Source organism: Rhagoletis zephyria, unplaced genomic scaffold, assembly GCF_001687245.7.
Source record: "Rhagoletis zephyria isolate East Lansing unplaced genomic scaffold, Rhagoletis_zephyria_1.1 Rzeph_scaffold_03098, whole genome shotgun sequence".
Lineage (NCBI taxonomy): Eukaryota > Metazoa > Arthropoda > Insecta > Diptera > Tephritidae > Rhagoletis > Rhagoletis zephyria.
Window position 1 is genome coordinate 50,748 of NW_016160182.1, and position 9,907 is coordinate 60,654.

The 9,907-nt window shown below is 35.2% G+C and overlaps 1 long non-coding RNA gene across 1 annotated transcript; it reads left to right on the forward strand.

Moving 5' to 3' along the window:
• Nucleotides 1-357: 357 nt before the first annotated feature.
• Nucleotides 358-9,305, forward strand: LOC108368404 (uncharacterized). The gene is made up of 4 exons (XR_001848361.1): nucleotides 358-912; nucleotides 1,389-1,728; nucleotides 3,374-3,375; nucleotides 9,294-9,305. It is a non-coding gene; the product is annotated as an uncharacterized LOC108368404 (long non-coding RNA).
• The last annotated feature ends 602 nt before the right edge of the window (nucleotides 9,306-9,907 follow it).

Here is a 9,907-nt window from a genome sequence, read left to right on the forward strand (position 1 = left end):
TGTCCAAGCTCATTGAATATTGGTGCTTTTCCGCGATATTTTACGGGCATTGGTAGCTGCAGGCAAGTCCCCAACATTGATACCATGTGAAAATTCTATCAAGAGTGCTGACGGCTAGACATTTCAGGAAGGCATTAATCCAAAAAAGCTATGGATAAGCCATAACAGACCCTTGGTTATAATTCAGTGAAGCAAAGGAAAGAAAATAAGGAATACTCGGCAACGAAGATTCCAGACCACCATTGAAAACACTGAGGAGTGGAGGCTTACTTTTTAATGTATTTTATGAAACTTGTGTAAGTATAAAAACGCCAGTACCGAACAAAACGGTTAAGAGCCGCTGACGACGATCACATTTTGGGGCTTGCAAATAAATATTACTCTCCCGCTATACTTAAGCATATACTACTAAGTATGTATTCCGGAAAAAGAGCGTCCAATGCAGTGGCACTGATAATAAGACGTTTTCCTCTCGCTGCATTCAGCTCCACAGCTACAAGTAACCGGCGCCAATTTGCTTCCCCGCTTTGCGTGACGAAAGTCGTTTGACTTTTGACGAAAGCCGTTGCTGCTGCTCCGACGACTCTGGTTGTGTTGGTGTGGCGGCGACTCTGTGGCCAAGCAGCTGGAAGTGAACGCCACCGGCAAGTTCTGCTTCAGTGCGATTCTGAGTGTTAAAACGTTAACTTCAAGACGGTAAAGTGAGCGCCCGTGTGCTTTTGTGCTTTTTTTTTATTATTTACAAACAAAAAATTTTTGCATATAAAACAAATTGTTTTAACATTTTTAGTGTTTTTTTTGTTTTTTTTTTCGTTGCCAACTACACAGCTGCCATGCATTTCATGTGCTGTTGTTGTTGTTGTTGGCGTCAACGCCATATCATATGCAACGGCCTTTTTTGTGCATGAGAGCGTACGTATTCGTACTTGTGCGTCAGTACATCCGATTTAAAATTCAAATTTGAGACGCGCTTAAGCTGATGCCACATAAAACGTTTGCTTCGCTTTACGTGACAGATTCGCTTTGACAGCTAAGATGAATTGTATGAAAATGCACAAAGCATGCCACATAGATCATTGAAGCTGCAGCGCGAAGCGAAAAGATGGCCAACTCCCATCTTTTTGCGCGCTTTGACAATCAGCCGGTTTAATATTTATTTTGTTTCGTCCAAATTCGAGTATTCATGCTGAAACATAAAACTCAATTACATTGCTGATAATTTTAAAGCAAAATATCTTAAATCCACAGCAATTTTGACGAGTAAAAAAGCAGTGCAAAATTGATTTCTTGGCGTTCATTGTGGCATACCTTTTGCGTCTGGCGCTTTGCTGGCAAATTTATAAATGTCACGCAAAGCTACAAAGTTTTATCTGGCATCAGCTTTATAGTATTTTGTTCGTTGTTCTGTGCGCGGGTTGGGAAAAAAGGCTTCGAAAACGTTGAAAAAAACACACTCAGAAAGGGAAGAGAAAAATTAAGAAGTACAAAACAAGTGAGGATTTGAATAAAAAAAAAGTAGTGACGAAATAAGAAAAAAAAATCCCCACCTGAAAGGGAGTAAAATTGCATTTGCGTGTTGAATTGATGAAACCAACGTAATTGGGGTGCTGAATCAAATTGTTGTTAGTGTCGCGTTAAATTTTTCTTACAACATGGCTAAAAGTTCTGTGTTGGATCCTGCTTGAGACAATCGGAATCACTGAGCGAGAAGCAGCTAAAACATAAAAGGTAAAGGAAAGAAGGAAAAGCTATTATTGGGGGTCAAGCTTAAATATATATGTGTACATATGTATGTAAGCATATCTGCACAGCACACATAGCCACTTATTTACATATGTATGTATGTATGTATGTGTCAGTGAATCCAAATCTCTATGCGATCTTGCAATGTACTGCAAAATAATATCTGTGGCCATAAGCAATAACCGCCCAAGTCGAAAAACCTGATTTCGAGAAAAAACGTTCTAAACATTTGCAGTGTACTGTTAGCCTTATGGGGAAATCAATAAATTTTCATCTATAACTTTTTAAGTAGCCTAGCTGGCGAGATGGGGATTTCTCACACGCATGGAATAGTAGTTGGAGAATACGATAGCGCATATATAAGTCAATTCTTTCTTAAGTCGACTTAGGCGTTTATTGCTTACGACCACAGGTATAATGGTTATGGCGCACAAAAACGGGAAAACTCCCTAAAACGTGTTCAACTTGTTTAGCGTCTCATTTTGGATCTTTCAATGGAGTCTGGCTCGGTTATGTTCATATTTATGCGCATACATACATGTGCAAGCATACATACATATTTACATATGTATGCACATTAGGGTGTATCAGTCATAATTAAAACATATCCCTCGGGAGGAGCTTTTTATGCTCTCTGTAGATTTTATACGGACGCGTATGGAGTGAACGTTTACTGTGGTCATCGCCGACCTAAATACATCCATACGTACCATGAAAATTCAATATTTTCCTAAATGCCGTTCATAAGTATTTTTGAGTGTATGTATGTATGTATGTATGCAGTTTTGCCGCCCATTAAATTGTACTAAAAAAATGCAAGTTCGAATTAGTAAAAAATCGCATTGATTTTTGAGATTTTTTTTAGTTGAAAGTGTTTTGCATTTTTCCATATAAAGTATTTTCGATTTTTTTTTTCATGGAACAGACTGCATGAAAAAATTGCTAAAAATCCACGGTAATTCCTAGCTACCTAAAACTTATGCTTTATTATAATAAAATTGATTGGGCTACAAATCTGCATACCCAAAAGTTGAAAATTTGCTGAATTTTCGCGAGTTTTGCACAAAGTTTAGGAATTATATTTTTATGTTTTTTTTTTTGTTGTAGAATAAACCATATTTTTTATACAAAATTGGCGGAAAATTTTTAGAACAAAAATTGTTGCATATATTGTCAAAAATTTGCTGGGCCAATACTTTGTTCCGGCAGTGTATGTATTTAAGGATGTACCTATGTATGTTAAAAAATATTTTGCTTCGTCGATTCGCTGAGTTACATATCGATCCCTTTGCGCGAAATTATCGTATGTGCAATTTCTTTGAAATGTTTTTTTTGCTGCAAATTTGTTCTGCATCCCATAACGCATCACCTGCTTAATAAAAAAAAAAAACTAAAAAAAATGTACAGTATCTAGAAAAAACGCTTTTCTGTAAAATTTGGTTTCTGACACATAATTTCGCGCAAAGGGTTGATATGTACATACAGACATGGATTGGAGTCGACCATATTTGATTTGAATTTTGGCCAGTACTTTTCTTTTATCGAACATATCTGCCAAAGGCGGAATAAAATTTTTTACGTTCCACAATTTCACGAATTTTAGAAGTTTATTATTTGAATACCCCAAAAGCTGTTATATGTAGTTAGAAAAATGGTCTCATTTTATAGGTGTTACTTGGGGTATATAAAAAAAAATATATTTAAAGATATTCGGCAAATAAATAAATTAGAGAATTTTGAAATTTAAAAAAAGCAAAAACTTACATATATTTGTGGCTATGTTTTAATGTTAAAGATCCTGCTTCGAAGAAGACGTTTTTTTTAATTTTTAAAAATTTGAATTTTTGAACTTTGAAAACAAATTTATTGTTAAATCTAAATTAAAAATAAATTTAAATTGAATAATATTTGTTTAACATAACTTTAGTTAGAGGTCGGAATTTTTTTTGAATAAATCGAGTAAAAGGTCTGAAATTTTAAGAAAAAGCAATTGCTTTGTCTTTTTTTTCAAAAAAAATTTAGCCAAAATTATTTATAAGTTTTTGCTTTACGATATTTGAAATTTTTAAATTCTGTAGAGCGAGATTTTTGTACATCGAGAGAAGGCTCTGCTTTTCAATTCCTTTCCGAGCCCAAACAGGTATTTCTTTTCAAGTGTTATGTGTATCCCAATACGCTAGGACCTTTTCTAAGGGACTAAGTTGTGCCCAGCGTCGCCCAGCGTTTCAAATTCAATAAAACGCCGTTGACCCAGCGAAACGCCGGGACACGTATAACTTGTTTTTGACCGATATAACATTTCCCGTTGGTTTCATCCCATCCCGATTTTGACTGTCGCATAGTGTAATCAAGGTATATTTTGGACAAATTAGTGAAAACAGCACTCACTCTATGTATTGGACAAAATAAACTGAGATTTCAGTCTTCGTCATTTAAAAAAATGTTTATTAAAAATGTTTTACAAACAGCATTTGCTTTATATAATTTTACTTTATCCCTTTTTATGGGATAAGGAACACCCTAATGTTCAACTGACTGCAGCATTTCCTTTCATTTTTGCAGTCCTATATGTGGGAATGCATGCACATACAATTTCCGTACATACATATGTACATATGTACATAGGTACATTGAGAATATGTGGTATATACAAAAGTATATATTAGGGCAGTCCTTAAAAATGTCAACATCATGAGACATAGCTTCATCGTGTTCTACGTAAAACATAAAAACTTCCACGTAAATTTTGAAAATTAGAAAAAAATTATGGTCGAAGTTTTGCGTTTAAAAAATATTAAAGTTTTTTCGAACCCCTATATACTTACGTATTTTTTTTAAGTTTAAAATTTCAGTGGATGTTTTAGTTTCGTACGTATAACTTAATAACGGAGTGCCCCAAACGAAATATTTTTTTGTTGATATTTTAAGGACCATCCTAATACTACATATACATATGTACATCAATTTGACTGTCCTTGCAATCTGCCAAATGCCACAACACGTGAATCCCCTTTAGTTAATGTATAAATTAGCGTTCCTGCTAGTGCATTCATACATATTCAGTGCATTATTAACTTTTTATGGACACCCTTTTTTCTTGCATTCATGGCTGAGGAATATTTATTATTTACGATTACTTTTGCATTCACCTTCACGAGTTCAATGCATTGCAATGACCATTACTTTTTGGTTGTTGTTGTTTTCTGCACTTTACCGGCGTCCTCCTGATTATTGTCTCTACTATACATGGCTTTGAAATTGATTCTTGGAATTGCTCTCATTGTTGAACTTAATTTTTTTGTGTGTTTTTTTTACCTTCTTGCTTTTGAGCTGCAAATTGCATGTTAAGTTTGTTTATTTTTTCAACATCAACTTGTCTTACTTTATAGCAGGCGATCGAAAAAATTGTTCTTTCAAGATCTTGAAAAGGACTTATTCCAAATTGGAGAAACTAAAAATAAAACGTGCGTAGAGCTTTTTTTTAAGATAGAAGCTGACTCGCCATTTCAAAACAAAATAATTTTTTTATCGGTTATTTCGGCAATAAAAATCTGAAAATAGTTTCTTTGATGGAAAAACGATGCAAATACTCGAAAACATATTTTAAATAAATCGTTTGTTTAACAAAAGAACGGCTTTTAAAATTTATAGTAATTTATTTCTTGTCGTCAAACGCTGGAAGAAAACATTGGCATGAAAAGCTGTTAAATCCTTTCAGCGTTTTGGATAGTTGGTAGCGGCGTCGCCTGAGCATAGTTCGGCTACTCTGCTTACACCTTTGATTACAGCTATTGATATGGTAGGATGATATTGAGTTAAAAAAAAAATAATACTATATATCGACGGTTGAGTCGAAGATCGACCTAACTCAGCAGCTGGTTCGAAAAACCCTATCTCAGAATAAATTTCTATGACGCCCTATCTCAGAATTCGGTTGAAGACCGCCCCATCTCAGAATTTGATAGAAGAAGGCCTTATTCCAGAATTCGGTTCTCAGCTGAAGTTTTAAAAATGCCCTATCTCAACGTATTTCCAATATATTTTCAGTTGCGATAGGGCGTTCTTGAAAAGTTTTCTGAGGTAGGGCGGCTGCCTAGATAGATCGATCTTCCACTCAGCCATCGATATGTCTATTGACGAATTTGCTTATGTTGGTTTTGAAACTCTTTGGATGGAGTGACGTTACGAGCTATACGTCTGAGCTAAACATTAGGTTAGGCTAGTGTTCGAGCCCAGGTCCTACTAAGTGTTAGTACGCACCTCTAACCACTCAGCCACAGCGGCAACCAATAGGTCTGTTCGTCGTAAAAAGCAGCAAGAATTATCCCATATCAAAGAACGCAGAAAAGAAGAAAAGAGAACACGTTATAATTGTAACGAGTGTGAGTAACAAGAGCGTGCCACCTTTATTGCCCAAATACGTGTTTTAATTGGATGAAAAGGGTAGGCAGGCTTCTGTGATTCAAACTCGCTACAATTATAACGTGTTGTCGGTTGTTATTATCATGCATGTGAAAAAGTAATAATTGGGTATTATTATTGAAAGTCTACTGAAGAGAACCAGAGTTTTCCGATCGAAAAATTTTGATTTTCAAGAATTCTATACCATTTTTACGAAAAGTTTTATTTTTCCCATATAAAAATACATGGAAAACTTTGATCGCTTTGAGCGACTTCTACATATTTTTTGATTTCAACATAAAAAAAATAGGGGTGAACTTTTTCGATATAGAACAATCCTAGGGGGTGAGAGTATTACAATTCCGACTTTACTGTTTTTATACCACCCTATTCTACATGCATATTTCTTGTTATTCTGACTTTCTTTAACATACGTTTGAAATTCTTTGTCCTAGCAACTGTCGGGTTTCCTAAATACGCTCGGTTTGTGATTGCATTCTGATTACGAATACAGTTTTTTTTCAGCGGAGTACCTTTCAAATCATTGGAATTAACTAAAATCGCTGGCGGCTCTAGGCATTTTTCTACATACAGGGTATGAGTGAATGTTTTGTTAGGTATATGGAAGAAAATACGTAGAGCCGCCAGCAAAAAAATTATTAAAAATCAACGCCATTTCTCAGCCACCTCAAATTTGTACATTGTTGTACTAAAATTCAATGGGCTATAAAACTGCATCACAAAAATTTTCGTAAAAAATCTGAGTAAAAAGTTTAAAATTTTGATGAAAATTAATAAAATTTTCCTTAATATTGTATACAGTTTGAAGCCTTGATTTATATGGTTATGGTTTTGTTTGTAGCATGAACCATATTTTTGTACAAAAACAACAAAAAAATTATAGCTTGCAAAACATTGTGAATAGTTAAAAAAGAAAAACAAGGGTGAACGCAGATTTAGTGGAGCAAGGTATGTATAGTAAATTTTCTTCGACTCGACACAGCTTTGCTAAAATTGCAATTTTGCAAATTTTCACAACTCAATCGTCGGTATTTTTGCACCCAATTCAAATTAGCGGACCTTTCCACATTCATTTACCTTGCTTTTTGCACTCGTACGAGTACAAACAAACTCGTAGTATGAAATAAACAAAAAATAAAAATAAAAAAATTAACTGTCTTTAAACAGCTCGCAGCTGACTGACTCACTTAACTGTCTGTGTGTCTTCCTTTCTTTTAAGTCTTCCCTTGTTGTTGTTCTGGTTTTACGTTTTAACTGCCTTCTCTCTCTTTTTATTGTGCTATGCATTGTTTTTGGTTTTTGCATACTACTTATAAGTAGGTACATACAGTGGCGAAAACATATGTAAGTAGGGACGCGACATTTTAACAAGTTTTTACTATTTTTCTTTTATTTATTTAATGTTTATTATTTTTTCGTGGAAGTAAATATAGCGCGAAAACCATTTAAGGCCGAATCTCAAACTTTGTACAAAAATTTGGAAAAATCGAAAAAGTTTCATCAAAATTTCTAAATTTGTAATTATATTTCTTAGTTTTGAATATGCAGTTTTTTAGCGGATTCAATTTTTGTATATTAAAGTGCAAGCTTGAAGTAGTTAGGTCTTTTTCTCTATGGAAAAAATGTGTAACACCGTCAACAAAAAAATTGCCAAAAAACAACATTAAGCCCTAGCCTCTTCAAACTTGCACTTTATTATACTAAAAACTAATATCAAGGCAATAAAATTGCATTTTAAGATTTTTTCTAAAAATTTTGTTTAAAAAGTTTACAACTTTGCTGCAATTTTGTTGAAATTCATCGAATTTTCCCTAATATTTGCACAACGCTTGAAATTCGGACTTACATGGTTTTTGTTAGATAACGCGCTATACTTTCATAAAAAACTAGTAAACATTAAATAAAGAAAAGAATAGTATCCAAAACTTGTTAAAATGTCGCATCCCTATTTATGTTTTCGTCACCGTACATATTTAGTAGACTCGTAAGCTCGAGGTTATACGAAAGCGGTTTAAACTTCAACTTCAACTTGGCTTCCTCTATGTAATAAATATGTATGTACATACATATGTTTGTATGCAGCTATGTACTATTCCACTTCAAAACTGGAATGATAAGTGAGGAAACGAGCATTAGGGAAACGTAAGAACCAAGGAGTTGGGAAGAGCAAAGCACGACAGCCGGTTAAAAAAAGGTCTAAGGTTCAATCGTTCGCTTGGTTTGTTTTTGTTGTACTTTACAAAAAGCTAACATTAGTTTAGTTTAGCTTTTGTTGTTGTTGGTTGTGTTGGTCGTTTTTTCTTGCCTACTACATACATATGTACTTGTTCTTTAAACACAGTTGTTTTGTTATAAAACTGTATTTGTGCATAAATGTGTATTTAGTCAAGTGTTAATATATATTCTTATACATACATACATACATACATTTATACATAGAGGTATTATGGAGGTAGATATGTACAACATACATACATATGTATATACAAGGTATCACATACAAAGTTAATGGTTTTAGTATGTAAATATGTATGTACTACTTAAGTAAAATGTTATTTGCTCCGTTAATTTAAAACGCTGTTGAAGTTAACACCTTTTTGCTGCTGATAAATAATCAGCTTGTGGCGCAAAGAACTATAATCAGACAACTACCGGAGTTCTAATTACATATTCACCATATAGGTAGCATACCTTAGCACATACATATATATTATATGCATATGTATATATTTACATACATACTATGCATACTAAAAAACCTTGTATTGAACCTGCTATGGGGAGAAGTATGCTGGTTTTGAACTAGTTCTAGTTAATAAATAAAATGCTGGATGATCGTAGTTTTCATTTCTGGATGGCCCCATACAAAAGTTTTCTGCTTAAAATAGCATTTGTCAGGAGGACGTCAGGAAGGGTAAAAGTATCAGAGGAGTGTAGTAGAATCAGAGGAAGCGAGGGGGAAGAACAGCGTGATGACACCTAAGTTATAAGAAAAAACCCTCCATGCTAACTACGAGGATCCTCAAGCTACTGATATCCATTCCCGAAAGCGCACAGGGAGAGTGGGAAAAGAGCGACCATAGGTGCTAGAACCTTTGACTCGCAACGGCAGGTAACCAGAGCAGCAGGTGTTGAGATGATTCCACCTCACCGCCCTTCATGCAGCTGGTGCAGCAACGGTCATCGATGTTATTCAGCCTTACCGCTCGCTTACCTATCACACAATGACCAGTTAGAACTCCGATCAAAAGCGAAAGGTGTAATTTGCTTAGTCTTAAGAGCTCACTGGATTGCCTCCGATCGATTTAACTATTTTGCATTCCAAGGTCTTCGTCTAGCGCACACTGAGCTGACCAAACACCAATCTGTGCAGGAATAGACCATAGACGAGGTCTGAGGAGCACCCAGACTTTCGCTCAATACGGCAGTACTTCCTCAAGGGTTCCCTGCCTTGCTAGCTCACCGGCCATAAAGTTTACAGCGATTTCGCTATGATCCGGAACCCAAATGAGCTTGGTAGAGTAGTATTCCGCTGCGGTCGATAAGAAGACCAAATAGTCCTTCATCGTTCATTCGTTTGAGAATCATTAGGGAGCTAAGAGCCGTAATAGCTGGTTTGTGACCTCCTCGAAAGGTGTTACACTAAGGATTAACCAATCCGAAGCCTCCTGTATTGCGGCTACCGTTGTTGGGAAGACGCTACATTAATCCGGTAGGCAACAGTGATCCAACCAACCTCCTA